This window comes from Mustela nivalis, assembly GCF_964662115.1.
Source record: "Mustela nivalis genome assembly, chromosome: 13".
In the NCBI taxonomy this organism is placed as follows: domain Eukaryota; kingdom Metazoa; phylum Chordata; class Mammalia; order Carnivora; family Mustelidae; genus Mustela; species Mustela nivalis.
Genome location: NC_139032.1, coordinates 45,191,864 through 45,210,422, shown reverse-complemented (window position 1 = coordinate 45,210,422; position 18,559 = coordinate 45,191,864). Strand labels below are relative to the sequence as shown.

Genomic DNA, 18,559 nt, shown 5'->3' with positions numbered 1-18,559 from the left:
CAGTTGGTTAAGCAACTGCCTTCGGGTCAGGTCATGATCCCAAGGTCCTGGGATCGAGCCCCACATCAGGCTTCCTGCTCAATGAGAAGCCTGCTTCTCCCTCTGCCCCTGTTTGTGCTCTCTCTCTCTCTTTGACTAATAAATAAAATCTTTTTTTTAATGAATAAAATAAATAAATAAATAATATCAGAAATGAACCATTACAAATCCACAATTCTCCACGTGCCCCTCCCAGTCATGCTTCCTTCCCATCCACCTTCTGGAGGTGATCTCCATCCTGAATCTGGTAAATAGCTAAAATGTATGGCCTTACAGATTCAGTGGACAGATACAACTCCCAAAGGATACATAGTAAAGTTGCACATATTTCTAACTTTATGTAAATAGTGTCTTAATGAACAAGGTCTAACACAATTGGCTCTTTAAAAGCCAACATTAGATTTGTGTGATTTACCTATATTGAAGTAGAGGATTCATTTGAAGTGGTTTACAGTATTCCATTATATGAACTGACTGCAATCAATCTATTTGTTCTCTTTTGGGGGCACAAAAAGATTGTTTCTGCTAACAAGCAAGGCTGCCATAGGTAATCTGTGCACCTGACCTAGCTCCCGGCCCAGGAGTCCCTCTGAGAAAAATCCCTGTGATAGAAATGCTGGATCACAGTTTGTTCACCTGCAAATTTGCTGAATGTTGCATAATGGCACATTAGGCTCAGTTGTGCCAATTACAGTTTTTCTTTTTAAGTGTTTTGCATGTTCCATGTTTTCTCCAATCCTTTGTTCATATTAGGTCGTTTTTCTTATGAGGTTGGTATTTGTTTTCACCCCTGACTTTCACTGGTAGACTTTCCTCAAATGTGTGGTGAAGGGTCAGCCGTTCATATTTAAGGAGGAAGTCTGAAAGAGCCGGTTCAGGTCCTGCATGAGTGATGGGGAAAGGAGACAGACTGTGACCCATGTGCTTCCCCTCAAAGACAGGGTTCCTTAGCAGGAGCTCCACTGGCCTTTGGGGCTGGACATTTCATTGTGGGGCATCTGTTCTGTGCACTGTAAGATGCCTAGTCATTTCCCTGGCCTCTCCTCATGACAGGCCAGTGGAGTCATGCACCTCTCTCGAGTTATGACAATCAGAGATGTCTCCATGTGTCCCCTGGGGACAACCCCCTCTGCTCTAGGATGAATAGGTGGCTGCCTGGCTCTTTTATTTCCTCCACACTAAGTCCCTTAGAGAACTTCTCTGGGGCCATCCACTTTCTCCAGAGGGGCTCCTCCAGGGTCCTATTCCTGGTGGAGGAGGAGCAGAGAAATCAACCTGGTGAAGGAATAGGGGCATCCTTTTCCTTCGTCCTCCATTTTCTCCTGGTACTCCTTGCCAGCCCTCGACTGGGTCTGGTATCCCTCCAGTGCCTCCCAGATTAAAATTCCTGACACTCCTGCCCCTGTCTCCGTAGGGTAGTCTCACATGCCTGAAAAGTGTGGGCAACAAGGATTAGCAAATTTTTACCTCTATTACCTATTGCATAGTGTATCTTTGTGCATATTGAATTCTTTATGATAAATTTCCAAAAGTGGTATAAAAAAATGCATGCAGGGTTTTTGTTGTTGTTGTTGTTGGTATTGTTTGTTTTTTTAAGTTAGCCTCCATACCCAGCGTGGAGCCAAATTCAGGGCTTGAATTTATAAACCCTGAGATTAAGACCTAAGATCAAGAGTCTTGATCTCAGGGGCTTAATGCTCTGAGCCACCCAGGTGCCCCAAAATATGTGCAACTTAAAATGCACTTCTTGGTGTATGCATTTGCAACCCTTGATACATACTAACTGCGCATATTCATCTAATCAATTCTTTTCTTTTCTTTTCTTTTCTTTGTGGTCAGCATCCATCTTTAAAAAGTTTCTAGCCTGTTACTTTTCCTGTAGGCCTCTCTTTCTCCGTGAATATAAGTAAAATAAATTGTAAATCCTTGATTGAACAAGTATTGAGAAAAGTATCTTGTTGGGGCACCTGGGTATCTCAGTCAGTTGAGCATCCAACTCTTAGTTTTGGCTCAGGTCATGATCTCAGGGTTGTGGGATCGAGTCCTGTGTAGGACTCCATGCTAGACACAGAGGCTGCTTAAGATTCTCTCTCTGCAAAAAAAAAAAAAAGGTTCTCTCTTTCCCTCCCTGCTCCCTCTCTCCCTCTCTCTAAACTATATCTATTTTGTTTTCCCCTCTGAACAACGAATCAGTTCTTAAAGAAGATATAAAACAGAAGGAAAATTCTCCACTGCTGGGGAGAATAAATGCTTAGGTTAATGTAATCTGTAAAATTCTTGTTTGTGGCCCTTCCTCATGTAAGATAACTTTAGAGGCATTTAAACTGGTGGGAAAATAATTGCTAAGACAGTAGTCTATAAGAATACCTCTACCCTCTCCGTTGCAATTCCACCATTTATTATTTTCTTATGTAAATAGGCCATTATTTTTCTAATGTTTTAAAAGCATATTTATTTAGAATAGACACTGTAATGATTCAGGGTCTTTGTAGCACGTACTGTTGACCACGTTTGAACAGGCAACTGTGTTAGAGTTCAACCGGTTTATTTGGCCTTCGTGGTGAAAATCCTAATTTGAAGAGGATTTAATGTACATTAATCTTCTGGGAAAGCTTCTATGACCATTTTTTTCCTCCCACTGATTCCATGGCCATTCCCCCCTCCTTCTGACCTACTTATTTTTTTAGATATTTATCTCACATGAAAACAACCACAAAATGTGATTCTAGTTCATGAGCAAAGACACTTCGAAGGGTAGGAAGGACGGAAGGAGGAAGAGAGGGAACGAGGCAGTCTGCCTTAAAAAAGAAAGAAAAAGTGCCTTGTGAATCACCTTTTGAAAACTCAAATTCCTCTTATTTTCTGTATGTGAGAAGCATCTGAAAAACAAAACTGACCTTTTAGGAGACACTGAAAAGACATATGCTGTGCTTCCCAGTCTCGTCCAATGTCCTGTTCTATTTTTGCCCTCTAAATGTACTCGACTGGGGAGAACACTGTGTTTTTAAACCTCTTCATATTAGAGACACATGACGAGTAAGAGTTAAGTTATATAAAGGTAATGCTTTCTTCTATTGATTACCTGTCCTTGGTTTGGGACAGGGCCACCAACAACCAGAAAAGAAATAATCCCATTCTGTAGTAAAATCGAGGACTGCAAAGTGAATAAACTTATAAACATTTCTGACTCAGATACTATGGAGCAGATCCTGTACCACTCATACATGGATAGGCCCGTGGATAGATCCACACAGATGCTTGGAGAGAGAGACCAACACTTCATGGACATTCGTTCGTTTTATTCTCATAATGCCATATGAGTTGAAGGTATCCCCATCCTGTAGACAGACATAAACTGTGAGAAGTTATATGATTAAGTGACTTTTGCCAAAGCTCAAATGGCTAACAGGTGTCTATTTTTCAGATCTGAAAACTGACGAGTAGAGCCTGCAATATGAGAGGATTTGGTCATTGTAAACATTTGGTCAGTAATCAGTGTTCATTCATCCAACAAATGTTTATTGAGCACCTTCTAGGTGCTAGTATGCTGGGTGCTGGGGACACTACATGAAGAAGAAAAGTCCCTGTCCTCATACAACAGACAGTCTAGGGGAGGAAAGAGAGAGTAAACCCAGCAAATAAGATAGTGACACATAATGACAAGTGTTAGGAGGAAAAATAAAGCAAGTTGAGAAGACAAAGAATGATCATTAGAAGGAAGAGAAGCGATTGTTCTGTCTGAAGTCACAATCTATGAGGCATTTTTTTCCCTACCCATTTAGAAGGAAAACTATGTTTTTGCTTTATTCCTGGCATATTTTATCCACAGAGAAGCTAAGACATGTTAATTTCAAGAATAAAAAGGAAAGACTTTCAGTTTTGTCTTGTGATATTATAGTATTGTTGTCCACCATCAAACGACGTCTACATTACAGTCATACTTTTTCAAGTATGACATGAAGAAAATCAAATCAGGTCCTTGTTAATGTCTATAAAACTGAGATTATGCGGGGGGGGGGGGACACTGTTGAAGCCCATCACTGTTGAAAATGTTCTCTTGCCAAAGTTCAGGTGGCAATTATCTTGTGCCTCTTAAAGATAGATGGCTTATTTCTGCTTGATATGGTTCTTACTAAGCCTTGATGGGGTAAAATTATGGGTACATAATTCCCGTTCACTTATGACATAAGTCTGTTATTTATATCCACTGTCTCTAGAGATGGGATAATGCAGTGAACCCTTTGGTCATTCTTTACTCCTGCCTGTGAATAGGAGATAATAGACGAGGCAAGCCTCTTGCAGAAGGTCTCACATCTGACTGTTCTACTCTGCATTCTGAGTTTTATATTTGCCTGTAGACCCATTCTTGCTTGGAATATAATCCTAAGTCTTTGGAGCTGTGTCTGAACAGAGTGGAGGAGAAAAAGATGGGTTTGTGCAAACAGCACTGAAACTCAAGTCTCCCTGGGACTACTCAACAATTCAGGGGAAAAACGGTGGTCCCCATATGTGGCTTGTCTTACTTGGGGTGTGTGGTCATATAGTCATCATTCCATAGACATACCTCAGCATGGGTAGCATAAACACCGTGATGGCACTTGAAAGGATTTACGTGGTATGACAAACATTTTTCATGATTACGTGCCTGCTTTAATGTATACTAGAAAAAGTAAATTAACTGGTTTCTTCATTTCTCCAAATTTATTACCTAGAATCGGCAAGGAAGTATTTAAATAAAAGAAAAGTGACTCCACTTAAAGAAAAGCCCTAGGTTAGTGATCATATAGGGTATACAGACATGAAGAAACCATGACCATGGTACGAGGAGGTCTAAGGCTGAGTGAACACAACCTTTGCTATGGTCTCTGGTCACCACAAGCCCTGGGAAGACTGAGTCCCTGGGGTCCCTTGTTTTCTGCTAACCTCCTCTGCTCATGTATCTTTGCGTGCCCATAAAATGTTCTCTTTCCCACGGGTAGTGGATTCATAGCCTGGGCCTGCCTTGTAGGAGCCCCACTCACGTGAATCATGGGGGGTTGGCGAGCAGCCACACTGAGCATCGTTCCTTTCCTGGACCTCTGGCTCTTCGACGTTCCCTGTGGCTGTGTGGACCAAAGACCTCTCCAAAGTGTCTGTTATAAGCAGGTGCATTCTACACAGGTCTGCAGGATCCTCTTGTTCTTTCTTGGTTACCCCTTCAGGAAAGGAGTGGTGCAGTGTTGCCAGTGGGCCAACCTTGCGGTAGGCTTTTGGTGTCTGAAATTATTCTGGGCAGCTTCAGAGGTATTCACTATTGAACCAATTGTCACCTGCCCCTGTTGTTTGAATGTGGAGCTGTTTTATTTTTTGCTAGTGCACACGCACACACTCATACACAGAGAAAGGAAATAGACTTCCCTTGCTGGTGCCTCTGCTACACTCGATTCACACTTTTCCATCCTACCAAGATCCACTTGGCACTGGGAATATCCATTATTGAGCATCGGAGGGATATTCTGGGAACTGCCAAGGAAGAGGATTTGGAACCGGACTGGATTCCAAGTTCGCTCCTAACCAGAGTTGGAGCGTGGCCTTGTTCAAATGATTTGTCTTTGCTGAGCTTCTGTGTCGTGGAAAATGGGGGGAAATTATACTTCCGGGGATAGGCTAGGGAGGAAGTGAGAGTATGTACGAGTCTGGCATGTGAATCAGAATCATTTGTATTTGTTTAAGCAACAAGTTTTAAAAAGAAAACGCTGTCGTTTTTTAAGCAGGATTGTCCGGTAGCTTCAGGCCTGGCTGGAGCTCAAGAGGCATCAGGCAGTACCATCTGGGCTTTGCCTCTGTCTGTCTCTAGCACTCACCCTTGCTTTTCCCTAGGACACCCAGCTTCATTCTCAGGCAGGCTCTTTGGAAACAAAAGTAAACACTGAACAAGTAAACAAGAAGCCACCAGCAGTTCTCAGCTGACGTCACATCACCTTAAGACCCCATCTTAGTCTGTTTGCCCTACCAAAATGTGCTGGAGACTGGGTAGGTTATAAATGGATTTCTTGTAGTTCTGAAAGGCCAGGAATTCGAAGATCATAGTGCTCACAGAGTCAATGTCTGAGGAGATCCCACTTCCTGATTCTTTGTCAGCACCTTCTGTCCATGTCCTCACTAGGTGAGAGATGTTAGCAAACTCTATGGGTCTCTTTTATACAAACCTGAATCCTATTCAAGAGGGTAGAGCCCTCCTGACCTAAGCATCACCTCAAACCCCACCTACAAATACTATCACATCAGGCATTTGGAGCTTAACATCTGAATTTGGGGGGGATGAAAACATTCAGAACCCAGCAATCCTCGAAGGAAAGACAGCTCCTCTTTCCCAGTGGGTTGGCCAACAACCCCAGTCTTGGACCAGGAGGTGAGATTCATTAATAGGCCTGAATGTTCCCATGAAATGGGAGGTGGGGAAGATCTCCCCTCAAAATCAAATGGACTCACATTTGACAAGAAAGGGGTCCTCCAAGGACCCTGGTCTGTCCTCCAAGACATACAAGGTGCTGTTTCCAGAAAGAAGAGAAGAGGATGCTGGGCATGAGAAAGCATCAGATCTCACATAGGGCCTGATGCAATGACAGGTGGCCAGAAGTGGAAGGCTTTGCCTGTGATGAAGGTTACATTAGATGCGTCACACCAGCACGCCCTTTCCCCTTTGTGTCAACTGGGCTGTGGCATTTACTCTTTGAAAACTGTAATAAACACGATGTCATGTGTCCCATTACCACAGTGAAAGAATGGATATTCCAAACATTCGTCAGCTATATTAATAGATCTGCTCTGTAACTCCTTAGCATCCAAATCTCTCTCAGTAGCTCCTCTTACTAGTAAGGATATCAAATCATCCAAGCCAGATCAATCTTATTGAGACTAAATTGAGTACACTAAGAATGTGACCTTTGGAGAAAAGCTCAAACCTTTAAAAAAAAAAAAAAAGGTATGATTAAATGGCTAATTTAGTAGCTGCTTTTCCCTCCTTGGGAAGTCCTAGTGTAACCATTGTCCTTCCTTCTCTGGAGAAGAGCCAGGAAAGCTTCATTGTTTATGGTTCAGTCCACTTAATTAGCCACACCAAGCCTCAGTCACCTCCTCTGGAAAGTGGCGATGATACCGGTTTTATGAGGGTATATTGAAAGTATGATGAAGTGAGAATAAGTAAAACAATGAAGAAAGAGCCAAGGGAGGTGAGCCGTGAGAGGACAAACTTGGGAGCTCTGAGACACGTTGAGAAGCATGACCTGGGACACGTTGGAGTGGCTGTTTCAGAAAAAAGAATGTGACCAGTGTGTCAGTGCGGTGCCTAATGTGTGTTCTTTCTCCTCCACATTAGTAAAAGTCTCCTTCATTGTAGACGTCTGGTTTTAATAAATGTACCTTAATTCATTTCATAGAATTTAAAGTCTCAAGTTTCTGTCAGATTTGAACCACTCGACTTTATCTTATGTCCTCAGTGTTAGTTCTCACCATCTGCCGCTTAACCCTATGAGACACTATATTTCTTCAAGTTAACCAATTTAGAGAATTTAGATTCCAGGAGCTCTGAGCATGGCATCAGGAGACATGCAAAATTATAGACGTGTCTGCGGTTTCAAGAAAGACATGAATGTTGGGGATAGATAAGAAACCCAGAATCAGTGAAATGATTAAAAAAAAAAATTATACCATGCACGCCTAGTATATTTCCTCAGTGAACATTACTCATCAGAAGCACATTCTGATTTGCATCTTAAAAGTGAAGATAAAAACAAAACCCATTCTAAGGAAATTTGCTTTCCAGTCAATATAACTAAAATGTCACTCTTTTTTGAAACTGGAAAAAAATGCCCAGCGATTACCCATGGACCTCAATCACCATTTTGCTTTCAAATCCAGATTTAACGAAAATATCTTCAGCCTTCCTACCCAAAGGTGGATGGCATCTTATCAGCAACATTTGCATGGGTCCCCCTCATTTTGGTTCTGCTACAGTGCAACTGCGGAGATATTATTCCCTCATCTGCAGAAGAAACAGGTTCTGGAAAGGTGATAGGACTCGCCAGAGGCCATATAGGCACTAAGCCAGGATCATAAAAGCCTAGGTTTGGGCTGCTCTATATCCAGGGCTCTTCTCCCGCAATACCAGGAGCCTGCTCTCCACCAAATGGAGTTTTTGATTTTTCACATTTAATAGCACCTTTCTTCATCAAGATCTCTACAAGCCAAACAAATTGATTTGCAAGTTATTTATAGAAATCATTTCACCCATCATTGAAAGGAACCTTGGAAGAGCTTTTCAAAAGGACATGAAAATATTGCCTGGCAGTTCAATGAAATGGAAAAAATAGGGAAATTATTAGAAGCGGCAGAGTGTTTATACATAAATACTGGAAAGCACACATGGAGGTCTAGGGGTGACTCCCACTGAACTTCAGGGCCGAATATCACTTAAGGAACATGGGCTTTTTAGTCATCATCTGGGTCCGTTTAAGGGATCAGGGCTCCTGAATGGAACACTGGCCACTTAATTACAGGGCCCTGAACTAATCCTGTAAGTTGGGATGTTACTCTTGAAACAGCCAAAAGTCATAGCTGGTGGGAACCTAAGTCAGTCTCAAGGTGGGGAGCAAAGGTCACAGCTAGAGAGTAAGAACTTAAGTCATGTGGGAGGGGGCCAGGGAATACTCCAAACAGGAAGTGAGCCATGAAACAAAAACCTTGGAAGCTCAGTGACAAGTTGAGAAACATGGCCTTAGACACATTGAAGTGGTTGTTCCAGAATGAAGAATGCGCCAAGAGTGAAGCGGTCAGAGCCGTCTTCTGTCAGACTCACTGCCTGATACATGGGACCACTGGAATGGGCTAAAGGAATTTACTTTTCTCTTTGCTCCCTCACGGATCCCACCTTCATATCGACCGCAGAATCCCTAGCACAGTTTCATGATGCTTTATAAAATAAGTAATTTTAGGACTATGCCCATGTGGGTAAATAGTGTCCCATTTTACACATCCCATACTTAAGACACGATGAACAGGTTAACCCATGCAGGCGACCATGATAAAGTCGATGTGGACCCAGGTTCAAACACCACACTGCAGTGCTACCATCTACTTATCTTCTGGGATAGATTTTTCCAGGTTTCTGGTTACCTACTCTCCTAACCATTTGGCTTCCATAAGGGGGAGAACCATATTCAAGACATCAACAAGTCTAGAAGGAACTCAGCACCCTCGAACTTCTGAAATGTTCAAATGTACCTTCACCTGTCAGACAGACTCAGGGGCTCCCCGTCTGTAGTTCTTTGGCACTGTCATGTTTCGTTAGAGTGTGTTCTGTAAAGTGCTGCCCTCCCCCTGCCCCCACCTCCAGGCACATGTGTACCATCTCTCCTTGACCATTTTAAGCAAAGGACTTCCTGGTGAAGTGTCGCTCTAAGGTTGTTACCCTGATTCTAGAGGGAGACCTTGTGCGGGGAGGGGTTTCTCTTCCCTTAGGGGCATCCTGATTTCCATGGGATGGGGAGGGGAGCGATCTCTGCTTCTTTTATCATAAACCACACAGTTGAAGGAAGACCCTGTCTCTCTCCTGGGCCTTGGGAACTTGAGTGAAATGACCAAAACAGAAGGGGGAAAAAAAAAAGCTTGGAGCTTGGAGCTGTTTGGCCCTGCAGGGAGATAGCCCATCACTTCCTGCTGCCTAGACCCTCAGAGGACCCTATACCTGTTGTTTCTTAACCCAATTCTTGACTTTCCTTCAAAGAAGGAAGTTGCCCCATTTCTTTCCAATAAGTTCCCTTTTCCATGTTAGCCAGAAAGTTTCTTTTGCTTGGAACCATAGAATACTAACGGCTACTCTCAAGAAGAGGCAGCAAGAGCCCAGAGACCTAGGAAGGACTTGCCAGGAAGTGAGAGAAAGCAAAGAGATGTGGGAAGCCCTCGTGTGCGCGACTAGAGGCCCCCTGTCTGGTGTCCTCAGTACCAGATCACCAATAGCTTTCTTAAATGTACCCTCCCCTCAAATTTTGTTTTTAGAAGATTTTATTTATTTATTTGACAGACAGAGATCACAAGTAGGCAGAAAGGCAGGCAGAGAGAGAGGAGGAAGCGGGCTCCCTGCCGAGCAGAGAGCCCGAAGTGGGGCTTGATCCCAGGACTCTGGGATCATGACCTGAGCGGAAGGCAGAGCTTTAACCCACTGAGCCACCCAGGCACCCCCCCCAATTTTTAATGCCCCCATTAAAGCCACCCCATCTACGTCTGACGGCAGCTCTGTTTGCTCTGGGCTGGATTTCCATCACCCAGTGTAGTGATCTCTCTACTTCTGAACTTCTCCTTGGAAGCCTCCAGTGAATATGAGTGGGGAAATGAACCAAACGCTGTTTAATTAATGAAGTTTGGTTGGCCACATCTATAATGAAAAAAATTAAAAGACATTCCTTGGAGATTTAAAAAAAAAAATTGTTCAGAGCACAACTTAGAGGCAGGACGCCAGCTTCTGAGTGTGTAATACCGGTCACTTGATTAGAATGGCTGTGTATGATCCGGTCAAATGACCACCGTCTTCTCTGCACCCTTTCATTTCCTCTGCATCCTTCACAATACAACCCACATCGAGGTCATCTCCCTGAAACTTTCTCCATTCCCTCTGCTGAGGCAATCAACCCTTGCCCTTTGCTCCAAGGAAAGCCCTCAGTCAAAGGCACAAAACTTCCAGATCTGGGCACCTGGGTGGCTCAGTGGGTTAAGCCGCTGCCTTCGGCTCAGGTCATGATCTCAGGGTTCTGGGATCGAGTCCCACATCGGGCTCTCTGCTCAGCAGGGAGCCTGCTTCCCTCTCTCTCTCTCTGCCTGCCTCTCCATCTACTTGTGATTTCTCTCTGTCAATAAATAAATAAAATCTTTAAAAAAAAAATAAATAAAAAACTTCCAGATCTGTCATTGTTCCTGTCTGCCCCACCCCAGGTCCCCTACTAAACTGGAGGCTGGGGGGCTTTGCTTTCTGTGATTTCACCACGGGCTTCTTATAGTGTCTGACATAGAGTAAACACTCTGTAGGTAATCCACCACTCTTTCGAGGGACCTGCCCTCTCCTCGGCAAACGCCCAGCCGTAGAGTCTTACAGCAGCATTATATTAGGAGTGAGGTTTGGGAAGCAGAAGAATCATTATGAGTTCCTGGTTTCACTGCCCCCTTAGTGAATCAGCATTTTTCTACCAGAAGCCTTTTTTGGGTTGGGGGGGGAAACATCTGCTTTCAGTTCTGCTTTGTTTTTCAATCCATCTCCCTCCACAACAGAACATGCAATCAATATATGTATGAAGTAAAAAGATGGGACAGGGGATGTCGGCTATTACTTTTTCTGGGGTTTCCCCTTGGGCCCCATCTTTGAAGAGCTTCCGTATCTCCCATCACTTGCTTAGAATAAGTACAGATTGGTTTCACCAATGGCGCAGTTTCAGATCAGCTCTTCGGGTATCTGATCCCAAAGGACATGCCTTCTTACCTTGCAGGGAGCCCTCATATGTTCACTTCTGCGGTGCTTCTCCTGCTCGCGGGCCAGCTGCTGTGTCCCACCCGATCATGCACTGGTTTTACTTTGCCATGGAAACGGGCCTTTCCTTTGGGGTTTCCTGCATACCTGGGGCCACAGAAATTGAGACGTTCTGCTGCTGGAGTTTGGTATCGAAGTGTTTTCCCTTTTGACACCCATGTGAAAAATTACAGGAAGAGAAGACAGCTGTAGGACGGGTTACTCTCATAGGAGAGGGACATCTTTATTCCTTCTAATAGTCATTCGCAATCCCGCTGAAGGTCGTGTCTCTCCCATTTAGGCTTACTGAATTGTCCAGGTTTTGCACTCGGCTTCCTAAACCTTGTATGCTGCTAATTATTCCCAGGACCAAAAGGAGCCCGAAGTGTCATTTCACGTGTGCCACCTGAGGCCCCGGGGATCTTAACTCCCGGCCCAGTGAACATTTCTGGGCCCTCAGCACGGCCACGTTCTTAAAATTAGAATCTCACCTCTGGTAAACGTTCCCATGAAGCATATCCATGATACAGGATAATGAGTTTCAGAGGCCCCTCTCCAGGTCCCAGTTCCAATTAACCTGTGGCAGAGAGAACTGCCTGAGAAATGTCAACAGGAAAATGAAGCTGGTGGATTTGGGCAGAAGAAACGATGATAAATCACGCTGGTGGAACCCATCTATCAGTGCCTATTTTCGGCGCGTGAAGGAGTTGTTTTTGCAAACTAGTGTTCTCCTCTCCATTATTCTGCAAACATAATCTACTGTTTCCCAGACAAAGATTGACTGAACGAATCTCCAGAGAGGCAAAGTAAATGATCTCCCAACTCATTAATCCATAGATCCTCAGGATGTGTGTATAGGGGTCATGTTCCCTGAGAGCAACGGCCATACCAGCTGTTGGTACATTAAGGGGGCCCTGTTAATGCCCTCTGCTTTCTTGTTCATGGCTGTGCTACATAGAAGGGGTCTCAACTCCAAAACTTGTTTTTTTATTGGAGCATTAGGAACCAGGACAAAGGGAAAGGAAATATTGAAATCCCAGGGAGACCCAGGTTCTTGGCTGGACCACCCATGGTTGGCTTTCTGCACTATGCCCCAGACCCCCACTGGGTTGAGCTGGGAGATACAGCAGTGAGACAAAGAAACAATCATTCCTACCCTCTTGCAGATTACATTCTAGAGAAGGAAGCCAGGAAATGAAATAAGTACATTAGATAGGATGCCACCAGGTAGGAAAGACTACCGAGACAAGAAGAGAGGAAGGAACGCCAGAGGGCAGGGAGGCTGCAATCTGAAATAAGGTGGTCAGAAAGGCCTCCTTGGAAAAAGTGACATTTGAGCAAAGATTTGAAGGAAGGGACAGAGAGATCTAAGATCTATAAGCTATCTGGGGCGAAAAGCAATCATGGAGGAAAATCAAAGTCAAGACCCTGGAAGTAGACCTGAGCAAGAAGAACAGGTGAACTCAGAGAGGTGACGAGGGGACGGAGGGCCGTATAGAGCTGGAGGGTCTCTGTAGAGGCGCTGGCTTCTGCTTCAAGATAGGAATCCATTAGGAAGGTTTTCAGCAGAGGAGAGACACGTTCTGACATTTTATATGGGGTCACTCTGCTGCTCTGCTGAGAGCAGGCTAAGATGAATAGGAGGGTGGGAACAGGGAGACCCAGAACAATTCAGATGCTGTTGCACTTAGCAGGTAGAAAGGGACGGACCAGGTCATGGTGGTAGGGGCCTCAGGAAGGAGTAGGAGTCTGGAGACACCGTGAAACACACCCACGTCTGCCGGATACTTGGAATGTTTCAAGTCAACAGAACTTTTCAGCATTTACCATGTCAGCTCTTGATGGCAAGAGTAGAAGTTGGTCCCAGTTGCATTTGTGAACTTCCCAACATTGTGAAATTGACAAAGCGTTTTAAAATGTTTTAGAGCCGTGAATCTTTCCCTTAAAAAAGTAAATTTGGGTCCTGTCAAAGATTGTAGGGGCGAGGGACCCCCACCCCCAACGTGAAATTTATACTCCCGTCATTTTAGCTATGAAAGTGATATACAGAGAAAACTATCCACATTTCCCATAACATTTAAGAAAGTTCTTCTGTGGGGTTGTTGTCATTCTTGTCCTAAGCCTTTGGGCAGCGGGTTTGCCCCATCATCAGCCGTGTGAGCCATACCCTTCTCTCCTTGAGCCCTGACACTCTGTGCATCTAGGTCTTTCCGTAGCTGTGACTTCTGTGGTGCCCAGTTCTCTACTACTGCCAACCTTTAAGCCTCAGCCCGAGTGACACTCCTAGCAGGATCGCATCCTTCTCCTGTGGCCTCCATTATAGTACTTCTCAGCGTTAACAGATTTCTCTATTTGTCTTTCCCTCTTGACTGGCAGCTCCCTGAGGGCAAGAACTGTGTTGTGTTCTTTGTTTGCATCCCAGTGCTAAAATAATATTGCCAGCCCCTCAGGAAGTAGAGTGTGTTGAGTAGTTGGTTTGAAAGAGGGGCGCCTGGCTGGCTTAGTGGGTGGAGCATGTGAGTTTCCAGCCCATGTTGGGGGTGGGGTAGAGTTTACTTAAAAAAAATAAAGGAAGCAAATTTAAAAACTTCTTTAAATAAATTTGGTTTGAAAGAGCCCGTAGCTCATTATTTTATGTTTTGGCTGCCACTTGCAAGGAATATTTAAGGTTCCTTGATGTGCTGAAAATGACCACCATTTAGGGGCGCCTGGGTGGCTCAGTCAGTTAAGCCTCTGACTTCTGCTCAGGTCATGATCTCAGGATCCTGGGATGGAGTCCCGAGCTGGGCTCCATGCTCAGCAGGGAATCCAATTCTCTCTCTTTGTCAGCCCCTACCTCCCACTTGTGCATTCTCTCTCTCTCTCTCTCTCTTTCTCTCTCTCAAATAGAGAAATAAAATCTTAAAAAAAAAAAAAGAAAGAAAGAAAGAAAGAAAAAAGAAAAAAAGAATGCCCACCATTTACTATGGTAATCATTTGAAACTCCTTCACCCCAGGACACAGCCCATTGTGTAAGTTTTATTATCTTTACTTTTATGGGTTTTGTGACAGCAGAGACAGTAAAACATTATTTTTCATGAACCTCCTAATGCAGAACTGCACATTTGCACAATTGGTTTTCTTTCCCCACTTACCATGGTATGATGGGACATTTCTGTATTTGGTTTCTTGGAAACCAAAGAAGTCATTTATTAGTTGATTCATGTCAATTCTGTGAATGGTGAAAAGGTATTTAATATTTTGAGGTTTTGTTTTTTATTTATTTGTCAGAGAGAGACAGAAGAACATAAGCAGGGGTAGCGGCAGGCAGAGGGAGAAGCAGACTGTCTTCTGAGCAGGACTTGATCTCTGGACCTTGATCATGACCTGAGCCGAAGGCAGACGCTCAACCAACTGAGCCACCCAGGTGTTTAAAAGGAATCTATGATAGTAGGAATCTATAGTTAGTATCTATAGATAGTAGGAATCTATAGATAGTAGAGAGGCAGTCTCCTGACTCCAGACATTTTTATTTTTATATGAGTTTTTTCTTAGTGGCAGGCAAGTATGAGCTATTTAGCAAGAATTCATTGAAAAGGCAAAGCATCTGTATTTGTTCATGAGAAGGACACCTTTAAATGTCTTCTTGACATGTTTATGGGAATGGCTTAGATTTTCTTTGGGCAAAAAATAAAAATTAAGAAATGAGGACAAGAAAAAGGACCTTCAGTGTCTACTAAGTAGAGATGAAGTGTCACACCAGACAGCCAAGTTAGGGAGAAATCAAAAGCCAAGTGCTTTACTCGGTTGCCTTAATCACTTCAGTACCCAGGCCCCCTCGATGTCCCCGGACGCAGGCAGGCGGGGTGCGAGTTCTGATCGGGAAGTCCTCCCACTGGGAAGGCAGGCGCAGATTGGGGTGCAGAGCTTCCTAACGGAAATAGACGTAGGAGAGGGTACTGAGAATTACATAAACTAGCGCCTGAGGGTGGTGTGGTAGAAAGTACGGAATTTAGAGTCAGAATAAGAAGTGGAAACAGCTGCCGTGCCTGAGTATGGGCTCTGCCGGGGCCTGCCCCCTCGGCATCCGCTCTGGGGGTTGGTGTGAGAAGCCCAGGTGTCGCCAGGAGGAAGGAGACTCAAAGAGGTGGAACAAGTGTGATGGAGAGAGGACTTGAGACCAGCTGTGTCTGGTCGAAGCCCCATGTGTCTATGGCTCATTGCTGCCTGGGGCTGGCCTCTGTCATCACTGTTCACTGTATTGTGTGCTTGGCATGTGTGTTTATATTTTATGTCTATATTTGCACATATTTATTTATATATGTTTGTGTATTATATGTCAATATTTGCTTATATATATGTTTATATATGACTATACTTATTGTATCTATGTAAATTCATAATATAACATATAATACCATATAGAATATGGAATGTGTATTATATGTAATAAAACCACATACAATTGAATACCATTTTTATAGAGCTATAGTAAATATATTTGCATAGTTTTAAAAATATAGACTATTTATTTGATTTTAAATTTTCTAATTACCTCAGAATTGAAGGTTTTATTCACCTTGGTTTGAATTTTTCTATTAAAAAGTTTTATTGTTAAAATAAATCCTTTGGGTAGTTGTGAGATCAAGCCCTATGTCCAGCTCCATGCCCGGTGTGGAGCCTGCTTGAGATTCTCGCTCTCCCTTCCTCTCCCTCTGCCACTCGCCCCACCCCCATAACTCCATTCTTTTCTCTCTCTCTCTCTCTCTATCTCTCTCTCTCTCATGAAGGAAGGAAGGAGAGAGGGAGGGATGGGAGGAGGAATAAAGAAAGAAAGTCCCTTGGGTAGAAATTAAATTATCAAATAATAAAATAATTTCTCTCCAAAGCCAAACTGCCCTTTTTAGTATGTACCTCAAAGACAGAGGTACAAAGTTTTGTCAGGCTTAAGTGACATTTGAGTCAGAATAGGATTGCCGATTATAAATATAATCAAGAGTTCACTATCTTGCTTTATTTGCTACTTTCTTAGTCTTTTTTTTTTTTTTAAGATTTCATCTACCCATTTGACAGACATAGATCACAAGCAGACAGAGAGGCAGGCAGAGAGAGAGGAGGAAGCAGGCTCTCCACTGAGCAGAGAGCCCGAGGCAGGGCTCGAGCCCAGGACCCTGAGATCATGACCTGAGCTGAAGGCAGAGGCTTAACCTCCTGAGCCACCCAGGCGCCCCTCTTAGTCTTTATCTTACTAGCTCACTTTCTAATTTAAAAGTCTTAAAAAAAAAAAACAAACTTTTCCCACTGTGTAAGATATATATGTGGAAAAAGTGTCTTCATTGTGGGAAAAAATAGAAAATACAGATAAACAAAAATTACCTATAATTTTCCAACCCAGAGATGACCATTGCTAACGTAAGAAGCATAGACTTCCAGGTTTCTTAAAGCATCGAATTTTTAAGTGCTATTTTCACTTATTTATACATTCAACAAATCATTGGTAAACCCTGTAACTGGTGAATGCTAGTGTGTGGGGGGAAACTCTTTGAAACAAAGAACTAAGGGATTCTTTATGACCAAAACTCCCTAGGGGGGGAAAAAAAGAAAAAGAAAACTCCCTAGAAACATTAAGTAACTTTTAATGATTGTAGGATTAACCCCACTCTAATCTGACTACTTTAGGTTAATTAGTCTGAGGTCTCAGCACTGATGGCTGGATTAGGTTTTTATCAGGAATATCAGAAATGTTCCCTAGAAAGCTAGAAGGTTCACACAGTACAGAGAAAGCAGGCTTTGCTCTATGTACCACCTGATGACCTAGACAAGTGCAGAGCGATTTACAGAACCCACAGAACAATTAGCCTCAGCCTGAGACATGCAAAACTCTGGGCAATGTCTGCCTCTTCTTCCCCATAACGCATTTTTTTAAAAAAAAGATTTTATTTATTTGACAATAGAGACAGCGAGAGAGGGAACACAGGCAGGTGCAGTGAGGGAGGGAGAAGTAGGCTTCCCACTGAGCAGGGAGCCTGATACGGGGCTCTATCCCAGGACCTCGGAATCATGACCTGAGCTGAAGGCAGATGTTTAACGACTGAACCACCCCAGGCACCCCTGCCAAAGCATCTTTATGGGCGTAGGCATGCTCTGGAGGCTGGCAGAGCTGGGAATCACAGTCTGTTTGTGCTTATTAGCCTCGTGCCCTTGGACAAATAATATAATCTCTCTACGCTTCAATTTCCTCATCTGTAAAGGGGGAGTAAATCAACAGGATTGTCATAAGGAAAAAATAAAATATGGTGCATAACGCATCTGGCAATTTGCAATGGTAGCCTTAATAACTTGCTATTTTAAGGAACAAGTCATGCATGGGAGACCACGAGTTCTTTTTACTTTAGAGGTTCATAGGATATGTGTGACTATTGTAGGGTATTGATTTTCATAAGATTACATAAGTAATAAATAGTTGTAAGTGTGTTGTTGTGTGGTCATATTTGGAAGCTTCTAGCAGTATCAGCCTTGGGACCTAGGATGTCAAAATACCTAATAAAGCACAGGGCTCACCCAGCGTGGTGAGCTGACATGCTTCCCTGGGACCTTAATTCTCACCTGAGCCTCACATCTCCAGTTATAAAAGAGGAGGGATCTCAAGACTGAGGTCTGCTACTCTTGCAGGCTTCCAGTGGTACAGTGAGGAATGGTAAGGAGTGTTGAGGCCTCCGAGAATGGAGTGATGTTTTCACCAGGTGCTGAGAGTTTCATGGGGTATTTAAATTACGGGGCTCCCTGGGTTCGGACCGTTTCCTGAGGGAAATTTGCTGGGGGAGAACCATCTAACATGGAAGGTCATCACCGCTGACCAGCACGTATGGGGTTTCCTCCAGGATTTCTCAGTGGCTCTGTCTTACGCAGAGAATGGTCCCATCCCCACCCCTGGCACCTGTAAGTGTGTTATATCACACGGCAAAGGGGAGTTAAGATTAAAGATGGAGTGAAGGTTGTTAACCAGCC

At 43.6% G+C, this 18,559-nt stretch overlaps 1 protein-coding gene and 1 long non-coding RNA gene across 4 annotated transcripts in view; both read left to right on the top strand.

Annotated features, from left to right (window-relative positions):
* The window catches only part of LOC309846456, a 644,888-nt gene that overhangs the window by 164,776 nt on the left and 461,553 nt on the right, over positions 1–18,559 (top strand). The window lies entirely within an intron of this gene.
* The window catches only part of SLC24A2 (solute carrier family 24 member 2), a 248,050-nt gene that overhangs the window by 79,253 nt on the left and 150,238 nt on the right, over positions 1–18,559 (top strand). The window lies entirely within an intron of this gene.